Here is an 18,749-nt window from a genome sequence, read left to right as displayed (position 1 = left end):
GTGAGGAAGCCAGTCCCAGTGCAGCGTGTGTGAAACCAGTCCTGGTGCAGTGATTGGGAAACACGTCCTTATGCAGCACGTGGGGAAACCAGTCCTGGTGCAGCATGTCCAGAAATGAGTCCCGGTGCAGCGCATGGGGAAACCAGTCCTGCTGCAGCGTGTGCGGAAACCAGTCCTGGTGCAGCACGTGGGGAAACCAGTCCTGGTGCAGTGCGTGGGGAAACCAATCTTGGTACAGCGAGTGCGGAAACCAGTCGTGGTGCAGCGAGTGGAGAAATGAGTCCCAGTGCAGCATGTTAGGCAATGAGTTCTGGCACAGAGCATTGGGAAACCAGTTCCAGTAAAGCATGTGGAGAAACCAGTAATGGTGCAGCGCATGCAGAAACGAGTCCCAGTGCAATGTGTACGGAAACCAGTCCCGGTACAGCGCATGGGGAAATATGTTCAGGCGCAGCACCTGCAGAAATGGGTCCCGGTGCAGCATGTGTGGAATTGAGTCCCAGAACAGCACAAGGGGAAGCAAGTCCTGGTGCATCACATGGAGAAATGACTCCCAGTTCAGCGCATGGGGAAATGAGTAACAGTTCAGCGCATGAGGAAATGAGTCCTGGAGCAGCGCGTGGGGAAACAAGTCCTGGGTGCAGTGTGTAGGGAAATGGGTCCCGGTGCAGCGAATGAGGAAACCAGTCCTGGTGCAGCGTGTGGACAAATCAGTCCTTGTGCTGCACATAGGCAAATGAGTCCTGGTGCAGCACTTGGAGAAACCAGTCCTGCTACAGCATGTGTGAAAACGAGTCCTTGTGCAGTGCATGGGGAAACCATTCCTGGTGCAGCGCGTGGGGAAATCAGTCCCAGTTGCAGCGTGTGGGGAAATGAGTTCTGGTGCAGCGCATGGGAAAACCAATCCCGGTGCAGTGTGTAGGGAAATGGGTCCCAGTGCAGTGCGTGGGAAACCAGTCCCGGTGCAACACATTGGAAAATGATTCCTGGTTCAGTGCGTGGACAACGCAGTCCCAGTGCTGCACATGAGGAAATGGGTCCTGGAAATAAGTCCTGGTGCAGCACGTGGGGAAACGGATCCTGGTGCAGCGCTTTTGGAAATGAGTCCCGCTGCAGTGTGTGGGGAAACCTGTCCGGTGCAGCGCATGGGGAAACATGTTCCAGTGCAGCGCATAGGGAAACGAGACCTGGAACAACATGGGGAAATGAACCCCAGCACAGTGTGAGGGGAAAGGAGTACTGGTTCAGCTCATGGCGAAACCAGTCCTGGTGCACCACGTGATGAAACCAGTCCTGGTGCACCACGTGATGAAACCAGTCCCGGTGCAGTGTGTAGGGAAATGAGTCCCAGTACAGCAGGTGGGGAAAAGAGTCTCAGTTCAGCACGTGGGGTAACGTGTCCCGGAGCAGCACACGGGGGAATGAATCCCGGCGCAGCGCATGTGGAAACGACTCCCCATGCGGTGAAGCGTGTGGGGAAACCCGTTCCAGTGCAGCGCATAGGGAAACGAGTCCGCGAACAGCACGTGGGGAAATGAATCCTAGCACAGCGTGAGGGGAAACGAGTACCGGTTCAATGCAAGGGGAAACCAGTCCTGGTGCAGCGCGTGGGGAAACGAGTCCTCGTGCAATGCATGGGGTAATGGGTCCTGGTGCAGTGCGTGGAGAAATGAGTCCTGGTGTATCACATGGGGAAATCGGTCCTGGTGCAGCATGTTAGGTAATGAGTCCTGGTGCAGAACATGGAGAAACCAGTCCTGGTAAAGCGTGTGAGGAAACGAGTCCTTGTGCAGTGTGTGGGGAAACCAGTACGGGTGCAGCACTTGGAGAAACGTGTCCCAGAACAGTGCGTGGATAGACGGGTCCTGGTGCAGCGCTTGGGGAAACGTGTCCTAGAACAGCGTGTGGGGAAACCAGTTCTGGTTCAGCACTTGCGGAATGCGAGTCCCGGTGCAGCGTTTGGGGAAACTATTCCTGGTACTGCACCCGTACTGGTTTCCCCACACACTGCACAAGGACTCGTTTCCTCACACGCTTTACCAGGACTGGTTTCTCCATGTTCTGCACCAGGACTCATTTGTGGGCGGCACGGTGGCACAGTGGTTAGCAATGCTGCCTCACAGCGCCAGAGACCCGGGTTCAATTCCCGCCTCAGACAACTGACTGTGTGGAGTTTGCACATTCTCCCTGTGTCTGCGTGGGTTTCCTCCGGGTGCTCCGGTTTCCTCCCACAGTCACAAAGACGTGCAGGTCAGGTGAAGTGGCCATGCTAAATTGCCCATAGTGTTCAGTAAGGGGTAAATGTAGGGGTATGGGTGGTTTGCGGGTCGGTGAGGACTTGTTGGGCCGAAGGGCCTGCTTCCACACTGTAAAGTAGTCTAATCACAGGGGGAAAATGAGTCCCAGTGCAGGGTGTTGGGAAATGAGTCCTTTTGCAGGACGTGGGGAAACCCATCCCAGAGCGGCGCATGGGGAAACCTGTACCAGTGCAACGCATGGGGAAATGGGTCCCAGTGCAGCGCATGGGGAAACCCGTCCCAGTGCAACGCATGGGGAAATGGGTCCCAGTGCAGCGCATGGGGAAACCCGTCCCAGTGCAGCGCATGGGGAAACCCATCCCAGTGCAGCGCATGGGTTTGCACATTCTCCCTGTGTCTGCGTGGGTTTCCTCCGGGTGCTCCGGTTTCCTCCCACAGTCACAAAGATGTGCAGGTCAGGTGAATTGGCCATGCTAAATTGCCTATAGTGTTCAGTAAGGGGTAAATGTAGGGGTATGGGTGGTTTGCGGGTCGGTGTGGACTTGTTGGGCCGAAGGGCCTGCTTCCACACTGTAAAGTAATCTAATCACAGGGGGAAAATGAGTCCCAGTGCAGGGTGTTGGGAAATGAGTCCTTTTGCAGGACGTGGGGAAACCCATCCCAGAGTGGCGCATGGGGAAACCTGTACCAGTGCAGCGCATGGGGAAACCCGTCCCAGTGCAACGCATGGGGAAATGGGTCCCAGTGCAGCGCATGGGGAAACCCGTCCCAGTGCAGCGCATAAGGAAACCCATCCCAGTGCAGCGCATGGGGAAACCCGTCCCAGTGCAGCGCATGGGGAAACCCGTCCCAGTGCAGTGCATGGGGAAATGGGTCCCAGTGCAGCACGTGGGGAAACGGGTCCCAGTGCAGCGCATGAGGAAACCCGTCCCAGTGCAGCACATGGGGAAACCCGTCCCAGTGCAACGCATGGGGAAACCCGTCCCAGTGCAGCGCATGAGGAAACCCGTCCCAGTGCAGCGCATGGGGAAATCCATCCCAGTGCAGCGCATGGGGAAACGGGTCCCAGTGCACCACATGTGGAAACCCGTCCCAGTGCAGTGCATGGGGAAACGGGTCCCAGTGCAGCGCATGAGGAAACGGGTCCCAGTGCAGCGTATGAGGAAACCCGTCCCAGTGCAGCGCATGGGGAAACCCGTCCCAGTGCAGCGCATGGGGAAACCTGTCCCAGTGCAGCGCATGGGGAAACCCGTCCTAGAGCAGCACTTGGGGGAACCCGTCCCAGTGCAGCGCATGGGGAAACCCGTCCCAGTGCAGCCCATGAGGAAACCCATCCCAGTGCAACACATGGGGAAACGCGTCCCAGTGCAGCGCATGGGGAAATGGGTACCAGTGCAGCGCATGGGGAAACCCATCCCACTGCAGCACATGGGGAAACCCGTCCCAGTGCAGCACGAGGAAACTCATCCCAGCGCAGCGCATGGGGAAACCCGTCCCAGTGTAGCGCATGGGGAAACCCATCCCACTGCAGCACATGGGGAAACCCATCCCAGTGCAGCGCATGGGGAAACCTGTCCTAGAGCAGCACTTGGGGGAACCCGTCCCAGTGCAGTGCATGGGGAAATGGGTTCCAGTGCAGCGCATGGGGAAACCCGTCCCAATGCAGCCCATGAGGAAACCCGTCCCAGTGCAACACATGGGGAAACGCGTCCCAGTGCAGCGCATGGGGAAATGGGTACCAGTGCAGCGCATGGGGAAACCCATCCCACTGCAGCACATGGGGAAACCCGTCCCAGTGCAGCGCATGGGGAAACCCGTCCCAGTGCGGCGCATGGGGAAACCCGTTCCAGTGTAGCGCATGGGGAAACCCGTCCCAGTGTAGCGCATGGGGAAACCCGTCCCACTGCAGCACATGGGGAAACCCGTCCCACTGCAGCACATGGGGAAACCCGTTCCAGTGTAGCGCATGGGGAAACCCGTCCCAGTGCAGCGCGTGGGGAAACCCGTCCCAGTGCAGCGCATGGGGAAACCCGTCCCAGTGCAGCGCATGAGGAAACCCGTCCCAGTGCAGCACATGGGGAAATGGGTCCCAGTGCAGCGCATGGGGAAACCCGTCCCAGTGCAGCGCATGGGGAAACCCGTCCCAGGGCAGCGCATGGGGAAACCCGTCCCAGGGCAGCGCATGAGGAAACCTGTCCCAGTGCAGCACATGGGGAAATGGGTCCCAGTGCAGCGCATGGGGAAACCCGTCCCAGGGCAGCGCATGGGGAAACTCGTCCCAGTGCAGCACATGGGGAAACTCGTCCCAGTGCAGCACATGGGGAAACCCGTCCCAGTGTAGCGCATGGGAAACCCGTCCCAGTGCAGCACATGGGGAAACCCATCCCACTGCAGCACATGGGGAAACCCGTCCCAGTGCGGCACATGGGGAAACCTGTCCCACTGCAGCGCATGGGGAAATGGGTTCCAGTGCAGCGCATGGGGAAACGGGTTCCAGTGCAGCGCATGGGGAAATGGGTCCCAGTGCAGAACATGGGGAAACCCGTCCCAGTGCAGCGCATGGGAAAACCGTCCCAGTGCAATGTGTGGGGAAACAAGTACCGGAACAGTGCGTGGGGAAATGAATCCCAGTACAGCATGAGGGGGAACGAGTACCGGTTCAGTGCATGGTGAAATAAGTCCCAGTGCAGTGTGTGTGGAAATGAGTCCCAGAACAGTGCAAGGGCAAACGTGTCCTGGTGCAGCACGTGGGTAAGCGAGTCCCAGAACAGTGCGTAGGGAGACAGGTGCAGCACATGGACAAATCAGTCCCGGTGCTGCACATGGAAAAATAAGTCCAGGTGCAGCACTTGGGGTAACCAGTCCCGGTGCAACATGTAGCAAAAGGAGTGCCGGTGCAGAGCATGGGGAAACCACTCCAGGTACAGCGTGTGGAGAAATGAGTCTCAGTGCAGCATATGGGGAAACCAGTCTCAGTGCAGTGTGTGGGGAAATGAGTCCTTGTGCTGTGCTTGGGGAAACCATTCCTGGTGGAGCACGTGAGGAAACCAGTCCCGATGCAGTGTGTAGAGAAACGGGTCTCGGTACAGTGAGGAAACGGGTGAGGAAACGGGTACCGATGCAGCGCATGGGGAAATGAATCCCAGTGCAGAGCATGAGGAAACCAGTCCGGATACAGCACTTGGGGAAACGGATCCTGGTACAGCACATGGGGAAGCGAATCCCAGAACAGTGCATGGGGAAACCAATCCTGGTGCAGCACGTGGGGAAGCGAGTCCTCATGCAGTGCATAGGAAACAAGTCCCAGTGCAGCGCGTGGAGAAACAGGCCCCAGTGCAGGAAAATGAGTCCTGGTTCAGTGCCTGCGGAAATAAGTCCTGGTTCAGTGCCTGGAGAAATGAGTCCTGGTTCAGTGCCTGGAGAAATGGGTCCTGGTGCAGCACTTGGAGATACCAGTCCTGGTACAGCGTGTGGGGAAATGAGTCCTGGTGCAGTGCATGGGGAAACCAGTCCTGGTGCAGCGCACGTGGAAACGAGTCCCAGTGCAACGTGTGAGGAAATCAGTCCCGGTGCAACACGTGGGAAAATAAGTCCCGGTGCAGTGTGTGGGGAATAAGTTATGGTGCAGCACATGGAGAAACCAATCCTGGTGCAGCGCGTGTGGAAACCAGTCCCGGTGCAGTGTGTAGGGAAATGAGTCCCGGTACAGTGCATGGGGAAACCTGTCTTGGTGCAACGCATGGGGAAACAAGTCTTGGTGCAGCGTGTGGGGAACTGAGTACCAGTTCAGCGCATGGGGAGATGGGTCCCGGTGCAGCGCTTAGGGAAACGAGTCCTAGAACAGTGTATGGGGAAACCAGTCCCGGTGCAACACATGGGGAAACGAGTCCCAGTGCAGCACGTGGGGAAATGGGTCTTGGTGCAGCGCTTGGGGAAATGAGTCCTAAAAGAGCATGTGGGGAAATGAGTCTTAGTGCAGAGCGTGGGGAAGCCAGTGCCAGTGCAGCATGTGGGAGAACCACTACAGGTGTAGTACATGTGGAAATGGGTCCTGGTGCAGCACATGCGGAAATCAGTCATGGGGCAGCCAGTTCTGGTGCAACACGTGGGAAAACCACTCCTGGTGCAGCACGTGAGGAAACGAGTCCTGGTGCAGCGCGTGGGGAAATGAGTCCTGCTGCAGCTAAATAGGAGGCAAGTCCTGGATTTGAACGTAGGGAAGTGAATCCCAGAGCAACTTACCTTGGTGCCACTGAGCGCTGGTGCTGAGTGGACTGGAGCTTGGAGCGGAGCAGGACAGTTGTTAGACTGGGGTCTGACATGGGCAATCAGACAGCGTGCTGAGCTGCTCCTATTTGAAATTCTTGACCAAACAATGTCAACCATTTAACTATTTAATACCTACCTTATTTCTAACCTTTTTTAGATAGTGTAAATAATGCTGCCACTTTTCCTTTTATTCCTCTTTTGTATCCAAAATTTGTACCTAGGTACTTGTACCTCAGATGGTGCCATTAGAGGCAGCCATTATAAAAACTTTTCATAGTACTCCTGTACTTCAGTACATGTATAGTACATGTGACAACAAAGAATATTCTATTTCTTTTCCAGCTATGCCCACCTTGAAGAAGTTCTGCTTTTCCTACTGACAGAATTTCCATTTGAGTCTTTCAGCCTGTTCACCTTCATCGCTTTCCATCTGCCTCCTAGTGTTTGATAAATTGTTTGCTAAAATCCATTTACACACCATATCCCCTTCTTCAGTGAGTGCCTCCAGCTCTGCTTTACCACACATGGATTCCAACTGAAGTTCCATCCTTCATGTTTTGAACCCAATCAGGAATGCAGGTACTTCCAAGAAATACAACGCTCCTCAGACAGCTGCTATTGCGCCCCTCCCCCACCATTCTGACATCCACACTCTGTGCCATGGACGGCAACATGCACACTCTTAACCACTCTCTCAGTCAGCACTGCATCCCATGGCTCCAGTTCCATTTCACTCTTCACTCTAACAATAAACTTTCTCTCTTCCTGTCAGGTGTTAAGTTCGCAAGCTCCAAGCACTCACAGGGACAAGTCTCCTGCTGGATGCCTCCTCCCCTCCCATCCCCTTCCCTACGAGTCTATCTCTTCTTTTTTATAGGGCTAAATATAGGATAATAGGGTAGGGCAATGGATCTGGGTGGGTTATTCTTCAGAAGGACGCGTGGACTTGTTGGGTTGAAGGGCCTGTTTCCACGTTGTAGGGATTCCATGAAACTTCTACTTTATATCTCTTACTGAGGCTTCACCATACACTGGCCTTCCCCTCTCTGATGCTGAATAATCTGTGCTCAGCAAAGGACAGAGCTTTGTTGCTTTCTACCTTGACCTCAATGAAGTTTGGGCAAGCCATGATGCTGAATGCTTCTTCCATCATTTGTGTCTCTATGCCTACTTCTTTGTCAGAAGTCCTGTCCCAGACATATAGAAAACTATTATCAAAAAGAGAAATTGCTGGAGAAGCTCAACAGATCTGGCTGTAGGTTTAGAGGAAGCAACGTTTGTTTTAGATTTCCAGTATTCACCGTTCTTTTGTTTTTTAGTTTTGTTTTTAGTGCTAATGATGATCTTTTGAATATTTTGAGCTGCTATAGCTGGTCACCATCTGACATTGCTTGCTGAATGTACTCTGCTTGGGCGTGTTCAAAATATATGAGCTCTCTGTTGAGACTAATTTCTAATTTGATTCAACTTGATCCACTTGCAGGTCTAAAGTGCAATTGTCTGTGGCTTCCTTGAGTGGGACATGATGAATAGGTTAGCAATGTCAAATGCGCACAAGGACGCAAGTCGTGTGTGGCCATTGCAAATGTGAAGGAATTCTTCAAAGTGTGTGTAGAAAACTTGCTCAGAACTAATTGCAGCAAATCATCAACCAATTGGTCAGGTGACGTTGTGTAGAATTGGTCATGGATAAGGTGGGTGATAAAGGGACATCACTTTGTGTGCCTTGGACTGCTCATGCACGTGTGGGCACAGTAAACCCTGAGGAGAAACCCCGCTGTTAAAGAGCAGCGAGCTGCTGCACGTTGGTGCGAGCAGTCAGTCTTAATGCCATTTGACAAGTAGACTGATTTGAAGCAATTGATTTGGCACATGTTGATTTAATATTTTTTCAGTTGAAAATAACATTATGTGTCCTTGCTGCTACATGAGCGATTTGGGATTTGTTTCAAACTCACATTTGGTTCTTCTGGAGACTTTGGTGTAATCTACAATACAGAGATAACCTGCCAGATTGTCAATAATGCAATGTCTATGTTGTTGAAATATGTCCTGACTGATCATCCCAATGGTAGTCTGAGGAAGCTACATCTACTGAAAGATATTCTAAACATTGCAACTCTGGGAAAGGTGTGTGTGGACTAATATTCATTCTTATCTTGTTATTAATGTTGCGACTAATTATTGCCCCAACACAGATCCTTATGAGACATCTCTAGTCACATTCTGTCCATTAGAAATAGTGAAAGTAGGGGGAGGTTTAAGCCATTTGGCCCTTCGAACCTACTCCTTCAATGAATATGATCACGATAGATCATCGAACATGATATCCCATTTCCACGCTCTCCCCAAAACCTTTGATATCTTTAGTTCTAAGAACCATATCTAACACCTTCTTGAAAACATTCAATGTTTTGGCCTCAACTGCTTTCTGTGGCAGAGAATTTCACAGGCTCCCTACTTAGGTGAAGAAGCTTTGCCTTATCTTAGTCCTAAGTGGCCTACACTGTATCTTTAGGCTATGATTTCTGGTTCTGGACCCCCGGGTCAGCAGGCACACCCTGACCGTATTTAATCTGTCTCATTCTGTTATGACATGTAACATACACCAACTGTCTCCTTAACCAGTTTAACAATTTGAAGTCAATTCCTGCCAAAAATGCTTTCTTTGCTTAAGCAATTTTAAAATATTTGTGCTGACTTTATATCACCTGCAAGCTTTGATTTTCGTGCTTTTTCCTTTCGTGTAACCCATAAGATTTGTTTTGGTATCTTTTGCGAGCCTTTGTATTTCACCCATGCACCAATAACTGTGCGATGCTTTGAATTTTTCATCTATGTTCTTCTTTTAGGTTTATATTGCTGCTGCCTCATCGCAATAAAAGCCTGAAGCGAGAATGTTTGTCACTTTCTCCCATTCACGCACCAGAATCGCAGTATCATCACGGAGCAGAAAGAGTCCATTTGGTCCATCGTACTTGATCCAATTCTATTGCCTAGCGCCAATCTCCAGCCTTTTCCTTATATCCTTGCACACCATTTATATTCAAAAGGTCATCTGATTCCCTCTTGAACGCTATGTTCTACAGCATGTATTGTGATATGATTAATATTAAATAAATGCTCACAAACTATTCATTAAATCTGGCTTATTTTTAATTATTATTGCTATTAATTATTTTTAAATCTAATATGGCATGCCCCATTGTTGGTTCTAGGAAACATTGCTGAAGACCATCTTTCTGTTATGACCTCTTAGCCTTTTCTGCTTGCAGAAGAGAGCACACAGCTTGTGAGAGCGTGAAACATAGAGCAGGGGGAAGTGGGGAATTGGCCATCCACTGGCGGACACTTTGTTAGCCATTGACAATCCATCATTACAGGGAAAAAGATCTTGTTTCAGGAGGCTGTAGATGTCGACAGTGACAGCCTGTGTCCTCTGCAGCACTCAGATAATGGAAAAGGACTGCAGATGCTGGAAATGTGAAATTTAAAAACAGAGGAAAGTTCTGGAGAAATACAGCAAGTCCGATATGAATCTCCATCTGAAGAAGCGTCATATCGCATTCATCTCAGCCTTTGGAGCTGGTGTTGGGGAGTCTGGGAGGAGTTCTCACCTCCTTCCGGCTCGATGTATCCAGCTCTTCATCCACCCTGTGGAGAGGCAAAGGAGGAGACAGCTAACACTGCTGATGTTCTCCTGTCGCTTCTTGAGTTGCTGGCTGTGCTGTGGCCTTTGCGTTGATCCTCAGCAGAAGTGGAAGAGGAAGCTGGAGAAGCTGTTTCGATGCTGTTGTGAAGGTTACCGGGTTTGTGAAGAGGAATGAGGTGAAGACAGGAGAAGTGCCTTCCAGAACGTTGGCAATCGGCTGTCAATTAGGGAAAGCACTCTCCGAGAGAAGCAGTATCTCAATGGCCAAGGTTGGAGTCCTTCAGTGAAATTGGTCAAAGTCTTCTCAGCTTTTCACTTTCACCAAAGATGCAGCTTCTCACTATGCAGTTGCCTTGGCGACACTGGGAGCCAGGTCAGGACACAGATTGCATGTGTGGGATGTCTATGGTTTGGTGCTAAAAGACCTCTTAACTGGCTTCTCAACAGTCTCAATAACCCACTAAGTTACTTATCTGCGGGCCGCATCAAGATTCCTTGCCCATGAAAAACCAGCTGAGGGAGGGATCTCATCAGAAACCCTGACCCACCTTCACTTCTGTGGAGTTCCTCCATCACTTGTCCCTGAACCCACCTCCAGGAGCCTGGGAAAAGTCCCTTCATTCCTTCTCATGCAAACAGAAATGGAAGTGAAATATTTGCATTTGCATTTTTGCAGTCAGCCCTGTAGTATGTGAAAACTGCATCCTGCTGCCTGGAAGCTGAACCAAGTTTAACTTCCAGACTCTCCCTTTTAAACCTGTAACCCAAGTCACAAAGACGAGCAGGTTACCTTTCTCCCATTAGTCAATGACCTTCTGAAATTAGATTGCCTTAGAATTGGACTGAATACTCCAAATGCAGCCTTAAGTATTTATTTCAAATTTTAAAAATCAATCATGGAGAAATTTGGGCAATTACGCAACTGAGTAAGATCCGTGCGATTCACTTTAAATTGTGTTTAGATAACCAGCAATACGTGTTTCAATTTACTCTGCTGGTACATCATTTTTCTGTAGTTGGAGTGCTGTAATAACAACTCAACACCTTGAATGCCACGCAGTTTATTGAACAGCATCTGTACAGTGCATTTTAAAGCTTTCTGTCCTTTCAACAGAAGGGAGTCATGCCATGGTGAATGGGGACTAAAGAGATGGATATATTTGTTTTGGAATGAAACATCGCTAGTGCACATTTTGGTTACAGCAATGTAAATGGAAGCAAATCTTGGCTGCTGAGTACAAGAGATTCTTAAATGGAACACTGTTTACTGTATAAATCCAGATTAGGTGGTATTACGGCTGCTCAGATGACTCATCGCTCAAATTTAAATGTTTGTTAAAGCCTACAGTGAAGTACAAAGTACAACCAAATAGTCAATCACAATATTGGCTTCAGATTTAGACCACTCCATTTGCCAGGTTTTTCCCATCAAATAAAAGCCACAATTTATGCTTTATATGCACTGACACAATTGGATTGTTTATATTCGATGTCCAGCCAATTGTTGATGATGGAGCGATCTGAGAATCTATCTTTCTTGATGAGTTTAGCACGACAAATGGAAATTTTAAAATAACTTTGGAGTCCCTTTGTGTCAGGAGGCTGGCTAGCTCATGAAACCTGTCTTGCCAAATGCACTGTAAGAATGCAGTTTGCTTTGTTAGTTCGGTGAAAATATACCGGCTCTGGGAGAGCTGTCCGATGCTGTTCTAGTGATGTCACACTACAGAATTCAAGCCAACACATAATGAGTGGCAGGAGCATTAGGCCTGCAAGTTCGCTAGCTCAATGTGCAATGTACAACGCCTGTTGTGGTTGGTATATTGGGTCCAGGTCGATGTGTTTGTTGATGGAGTTTGGATTCATCCACAAACTCCATCAACAAACACATCGACCTGGACCCAATATACCAACCACTACAGCGGACAGCTGAAACTGACAACCGGAAGCGGCAGGGACAGACCACTATAAACACCAGAGGAAACATCAAAGAAGCGCTTCGCAGGAGGCTCCCAAGCACTGATGATGTCGCCTAGCCAGGGGACGAAACGTTTGCAACAAAAACTTCCAGCTCGGCGAACAGAACCACAACAACGAGCACCCGAGCTACAAATCTTCGCACAAACTTTGAACTTTGCTTTTTTTTAAAACATTGTTTATGTGCAATCTTTAATGCAATCTCCTTTGCACAAATTTTATATTTATGAGAAAACAATCTGGCCACTTATTTTTATAATACTCCTTCAACTGGCTCCACTGACAAAGGTTGGTTACAATATGACAGACTTAGATAACAATCAGAGGAGGAAGCTTATTTTCACTATGGCCCTTGCTGCTGGTTAGAAAGGAGTAAGGAACTATTGTGCATCGAATTGTAAGAAACATGTTCTACAGAGGTGACAGCTGCTAAATACAATGTGAATTGGTTACAAGGACTGGAACAACACATAGTTAAGGATTGCATAAACCTACAAAAATGAACAACGCAAACTTGCCTGTGAATCTGCATCAAGTCAATTTGTTTGTTTTAATGCACAGCACCAGTCGCTGACACTGAGATATGTGCGGAGGCAGGAAGTGCTCTACTTAATGCTTTGGCACAAAAATAGTCTTTCTTTACTCAGCGAGTGGTTATCACCTGGTATGCAAGGCCTGGCAATGCTGTGAAGTAGATCCAATAGTAACCTACAAAGTAGAATTGGTTGTATGTTTTATAATGAAACATTTTCAGGGCTATGAGGAAAAGCATGGGAGCAGGGCTAATTGGCTAACACTCCCAGGGAGCTAACTCATGCACAACAACTTCCTTTTGTGCAAAGTGGCTCCATAATCCTTTCATTGAAGTAAATTTCACTTTAAAGTATGTGCATTTGTACATTATACATTTGAGGCTTGCCACTGTTTTTTGTGAACTCTGCTGTAACTTTCTTTCACTTTAAAATAAGTTGCCATAAGCAATCATAAGCAAAAACTGAAAGAACTGCGAATACTCTAAATCAGAAACAGAAACAGAAATTGCTGTAAACGATCAGCAGGTCCGGCAGCATCTGCAGAGAGAAATCAGAGTTAACGTTTCGGGTTGAGGGTCCCTTCCTCAGAGCTGTTGTGGGAAAGGGTCACTTGAGCCAAAACATTAAGTCTGATTTCTCTTCACAGGTGCTACCAGAGCTGCTGAGCTTTTCCAGCGATTTCTGAACATGTCAGAAGTGACCAGTTGAAATAGTGTGCTTCTTTCGAGCTGTAAGAGAGCCAGCTGACGTTGACAAGGAGCATGGAAGAATTAGAACAGCAGTCCTTTAAGGTAATGGGGGAGTCGGGATAGCTGTGAATTTTCCCGTCCCTGGTGCTGTGGAAATGAAATATGAGTGAGAGTTGGAAATCCCTCTAGTCCTGTTGAACAAACTATCAGGTCACAACACAGCTGAGTAAGAATCGTTGATGAATAAGTCTGGAAACTCTGTTACCAGCGCTGGGGAAAGATTGGCTGAAAAGCCGCTGCCCCCTTCATCTCACTGAGGAGCAGACTAGTCAGATTCGATAAATTTTAAAGGCCTTGAAGACACCTCTCCATGAAGAAATATTTGCAAGGAGCCAGCAGAAAGATCAAGGCCAGAGTACAAGATGTAAATGTGGAGGGTACCACAGAAAAGAAAAGAAAGCATATCCGGTGCGGGGAACGCAGGGCTTTAACTGCAAAAAGCTGCGTCGTTTGATACCCAATTGCGTAGCTGAATCCAACAAAGCAAGCCTACAAAGCTGGCTACCGCAGAGATGTTGGACAACCAATCTGATGATTCACTTTATGCCATAGAACAGGTTGGTGTTGTCAGGACTACAAGTAATAAGTGGGTTGTGACTGTTAGAATGATGACTGCAAAAGGAGACCATCGAGAGATTGTGAAGTGACAGAGACACCAATGCTTCATGCAACATTCTGAAGTTTGCAGATCTGGGTGAGGTAGCTCAAGATGTTCACCCAAAATTCAGTCTCTCAATATGATGGACTAATACTCACCCCAGGGCAACAAGTGAAGCTAAGCCCCAATGCAATAAGAGGAAGAAAGGTCTCCAGTTCCAGATAATTGACATTAAACAAAATCCGCTCATCTCAGCCCGATCAAGTCTATTCTCAGAAATTCAAAAGGACATAGACAAGTTGGTGGAGGAGGCAGGTACATGGCATATGAAGTTTAATGCAAAGAAACGTGAAGTGATGCAATTGTTATGAAGAACATAAGGATGGCAATATAAAATACTGGGAAGAGTTCTTAATGAGGTGCAGGAGCAGAAGGCTCTGTGCATAGATCGCTGAAGATGACAGAACAAGTGGAGGTCACAGTATCCTCGACTTTATTAATAAGGGCATAGAGTACAAGAAGAAGGAGGTTAAGCTGAACTTGCAGAAGACTTGTTAGACCTCAGCTGGAGTACTGCGTATGTAGGAAGGATGTGGCTGCATGCAGAAAGTATAAAAATAATTTTCAAGAATGGATCCAGGAATGAGAGACTTTGGTTAGCAAGATAGATTGGGGAAGATGGGACTGTTCTCCTTGGAGAGAAGAAAAGAAAGCCAATCGGAGGTTTGATAGAGTTTTTCAAAATCATGAAACAGCTGGATAGAATAGATTGGGAGGAACTCTTTCTATTCATAAAAGGATCAAAAATGAGATTTAAAGATCAGCTCTACCATGTTTCACAAAAGAAGCAGATGAGATGCGAGAAAAAACTTATGGCCAGCAATATATGAAAAAGGCAAGAGAACTGCACTTAGTCCTGATGCTCACTTGGAGAGCCAGTCTGAATATGATGAGGCAAATGACCTCCTTATGCAGAGTAACACTTCAATGATTTTGTGATATTTGCAGTGTTTCACAGCCCACTGAGCCATTGACTGTTAACAGATCCAGGAAGGATAGAAGGGGTTTGGACATCTTCCTGATATCTCAAAGTAAATGAGAGTGTGAGACCAATGCTGTCTGTCCTCAGGTCTAGCCTGAAAGGCAAGATAGAGATGTTGTAAAACTCCTACAGATTGGATTTGCAGCATGGTCATGGTGAAAAGCACCTGGAAAACTGAGAGATTGATCCAAAGGCACTCGATAAAGTGTTGAATAGATTTCACTATCTCATACCATACAATGAAGAAATCTTTCCATAATATATCACGGCAATGGTCTTTATTTCCTTTAATGCAAAGGATGGTCACTAGGAAGTGAATCAAGATGTAAGCAGCAGTTTTTGAACTAACTTTGAGGCACCAGGTTGTTGTGCATGCCATTGAAAAAGACCATGACACTATCCTCCTTCATCCCTAAAATACCCATTCCCCAATGTTACTGCAGCATTACACCATCGGTTAAGTTAGTGATCTCCCCAAGTAGCAGGGGACTGCCCAGTTAGAGGCTTTGTGGAATAACCCTCTAAGGCCATTCATTGCATAAGACAGAAGCTTATGGTTTGGGAGTAATGTATTAGCGTGGATTGTGGATTATTTAAGGTACAGAAGACAGAAATTTGGATTAATGGGTCTTTTTCAGGTTGGGAAAATGTAACCAGTGGGAGTGCCACAAGGAAGGGTCGCTGGACCTAAAACTCGGATTTCTCTCCACAGATACTGCCAAACCTGCTGAGCTTTTCCAGCAATTTATGTTTTTGTTTTGGAGTGCCACACAGATCTTTGATGGTGCTAGTGCCAAGCATAAGAGTGTAAAAGACAAGTTTGACATGCTCCCTGGCATCTTCAGACAGAAGTGTTGATCCATCTTGACCTCATTCTGAGGTCACCAGTATTATCGAAACCTACTTTCAGGCAGTTTGATTCACTCCATGTGAAATCAAAAAATGGTTAAATCCAGTGAATGTAGCAAATGCTGTTGACCCAACAGTATACTGGTTGTGGTCCTGAAGACTTGAATCTGGAATCTGCCTATAATGTGTAAAATTCATCAAGAGCTTAAAATGTCCAGCTCTTCTAATGATTGCCCCTTTCCCAATTCTCAGCAGTGGAAGGTGTCATTGACATCACTAGCAATCAGCACTCACTCAGCCAGAACTTGCTCACTGACACCCAATCACATTTCTTGCACTGTGTAGCAATACTCCATTTTACCAATCTTCAAACAGAGAGCTAAGTAGTTGTCATGCTGGCTCATAGACTCCATAGCACCCCTGTCAACGGGATGCTATTGATCTGTTGTTAATGTTCTGCAGTTTTGCACTATTCTCAACATCACTGCACTCATGTGCAACCACTTTGTGACATTCATCATCAAACTATACCTAGGATGGTCTGTCTTTATGCTGCACTCCATTTTACCCTTTAGAAGGGATTGCTACATCTTTTCAATTCTCGTCAAATAGATATAAAGAACTCATTTTTTTTACTGAATGTCACTTTAATTTAAGAGTTTAAAAATTCTTTAACAGTTGTTAAAAGTTAAAGACTTTTTGAGTTTTCTTTTGCAATCATAAGTCTTAGCATCCTCATTATCCCCTACTGTTAACAGTTTAACCCCTTACCCTAGTGACTCTGGAACCATTGAGAAATTTATTTTTCAAATGAAGCAAAATCAAACCTTAACATTCAAAACATTTTTGAAGTACATTGAAGCTTTAAAATGTTCCCTCTCTATGCCATCACATTACCTTGAAGATATTGAATCGCTTTAATTTTTCTTATAATTATGACCTCTTTCATAATTGACTTTCAGTGTATTAGGTGCTGGATATTGGGAAGACATTGAAGTGGCAACTTCACACTTCAGTGTTTACATCTAGGACCAGGATTCATAGGCAGAGCAATAGATCAGACTGACAATTAACTTGTAAAACATGACTATGCAACTCTCTTTCTGAACACTGGCCTTTCAACTGAGCACCATTCCAATCAAGGTGTGTGACAGCATGGAATCCATCCAAGAATGAATATGAAGTTAGTTGTTAGCTGTCCAAGGGCACAATGCCCTAGCTAATGCCTAATGATCCTGAGACTTCAATAAAGACCCATAAGGTTAACATTACCACAAGAACTTCCAGATTCTGGACTCAGTGGCATTGTAACCTAACTTAGAAACTGGAAGTATTCAGCAGGCAGCATCTGAAATAGAAAAACCAGTGTTCTTATTTCAAAGCTATGACCACTCCATGGGAACTTAACCACTTAATGCAGATTTAGGTCAGGTACCAGCCTTCGATATTTTCCGAGTCAGCCTGTTCAGGGATGTTATCACACACCTCTGGAGCAGGTTGAATGTGAACCTGAGTCTTATGGCTCAGCGGTAGGGACATTACCACTGTGCTATTAGGGCACTAACTACAGACAGAGGTGACCAATGGTGAGTTTAACCCGAAGGTCACCACTCCTCAGGCATGGTTGAGAAGGCAGGATCTTCGTGGCAACCTCCACCAGCGGAGGAATTGAACCCATGCTGTTGGCACCAATCAACATTGCAAGCCAACAATCCGTCCAACCAAGCTACCCAACCCCTCCCAGACACCTGTTTTTAACATTACCCAATTGAACAGTCCATTAACTGTTCTTTTTAATTCCTTCATGGGATCTCTGAAGTCACATGTAGACCAGACCAGATAAGGATGGCAGATTTCCTTCCCTAAAGGGGATTAGTGAACCAGGAATGATTTCATGGCCATCATTAAGGTGTAAATTCCAGATTGGCATTGAATTCAAATTCCACTATCTGTTATGGCAGGATTTGAACCCAGGTCCCCAGAATGTTAATTGGATCTCTCGATTAATAGTCGAGCAATAACACCATTGGGTTAGCACATACCCCTACTAACTTCAGGTCAGGGAAGGTAAATGAGCCCTGAACTGTCTCATTACTGTTGGGGTGGTTAGGTTAAACTTGGGACTGAAAGGGAAGCTTCCAACTGCACAAATAGGAAATTTATTGAAAAGAAATACCCTGCAAAAATAAATGTCAACACTAGCACCAGTTATTGATTGGTGAAAAATTCTCTTTCAAATTTCTTTATAACATTTTGCAAAGGAGGCTCATCTTCTGACAGGTTCTGATGACTCAGACTCTGTAAAGAAAGCTTCCCACGGTGTTTGTCAGTGATGACCAAAATAAAAACAATTTCAAATGATAAATGCTTCTTTACTGTAGAAACCTGTGAGTTACTTTCCATCATTGTAAAACAAATGGATGCCGGGCCAAAGAAATAGAGGCTACAGGAGGAGGTTAAAACCTTAGCTAGTGGTGAGAAAAGAGCAGAAACGTGCATGAGTAACCGGACTAGAAAGATGGGCAGTAGCACTGGAAATTGTAAGACTGGACTTTCCCCTACATGTTTCTTATTCATCTTTGATTTTCCCTCTTCCTTCCTCTTGGTTTCATCAGTAGCCTCCTCTTTCTTAGAATACTATAGTAGAAGATGCACATCACCTCGGATCTCTCTATAGAGGGTAAACTTTGTAAACATCACATAATCAGAGATCACATGGCCAGAAGTCACACCATCAGTCGCCACTTGATCAAAGCCCTCTGGAAATCCAAACAGGGAGCGCAATCCCTCATGCCTTTGTGTAGCCAAGTATGAATTGCAGG

General features: G+C 47.3%; 1 long non-coding RNA gene across 1 annotated transcript in view; it reads left to right on the top strand.

Moving 5' to 3' along the window:
- LOC122548377 overlaps nucleotides 1–9,625 on the top strand; it is a 93,258-nt gene extending 83,633 nt beyond the window's left edge. The window contains exon 3 of the long non-coding RNA XR_006311220.1: nucleotides 9,380–9,625. This is a non-coding gene — a long non-coding RNA (uncharacterized LOC122548377). The remainder of the gene's footprint in view (nucleotides 1–9,379) is intronic.
- The last annotated feature ends 9,124 nt before the right edge of the window (nucleotides 9,626–18,749 follow it).

The sequence above is a fragment of the Chiloscyllium plagiosum genome, chromosome 3 (assembly GCF_004010195.1).
Source record: "Chiloscyllium plagiosum isolate BGI_BamShark_2017 chromosome 3, ASM401019v2, whole genome shotgun sequence".
NCBI classification, from domain to species: domain Eukaryota; kingdom Metazoa; phylum Chordata; class Chondrichthyes; order Orectolobiformes; family Hemiscylliidae; genus Chiloscyllium; species Chiloscyllium plagiosum.
Note: the sequence above shows the minus strand (reverse complement) of the source record. Positions and strands in the feature narration are given on the sequence as shown.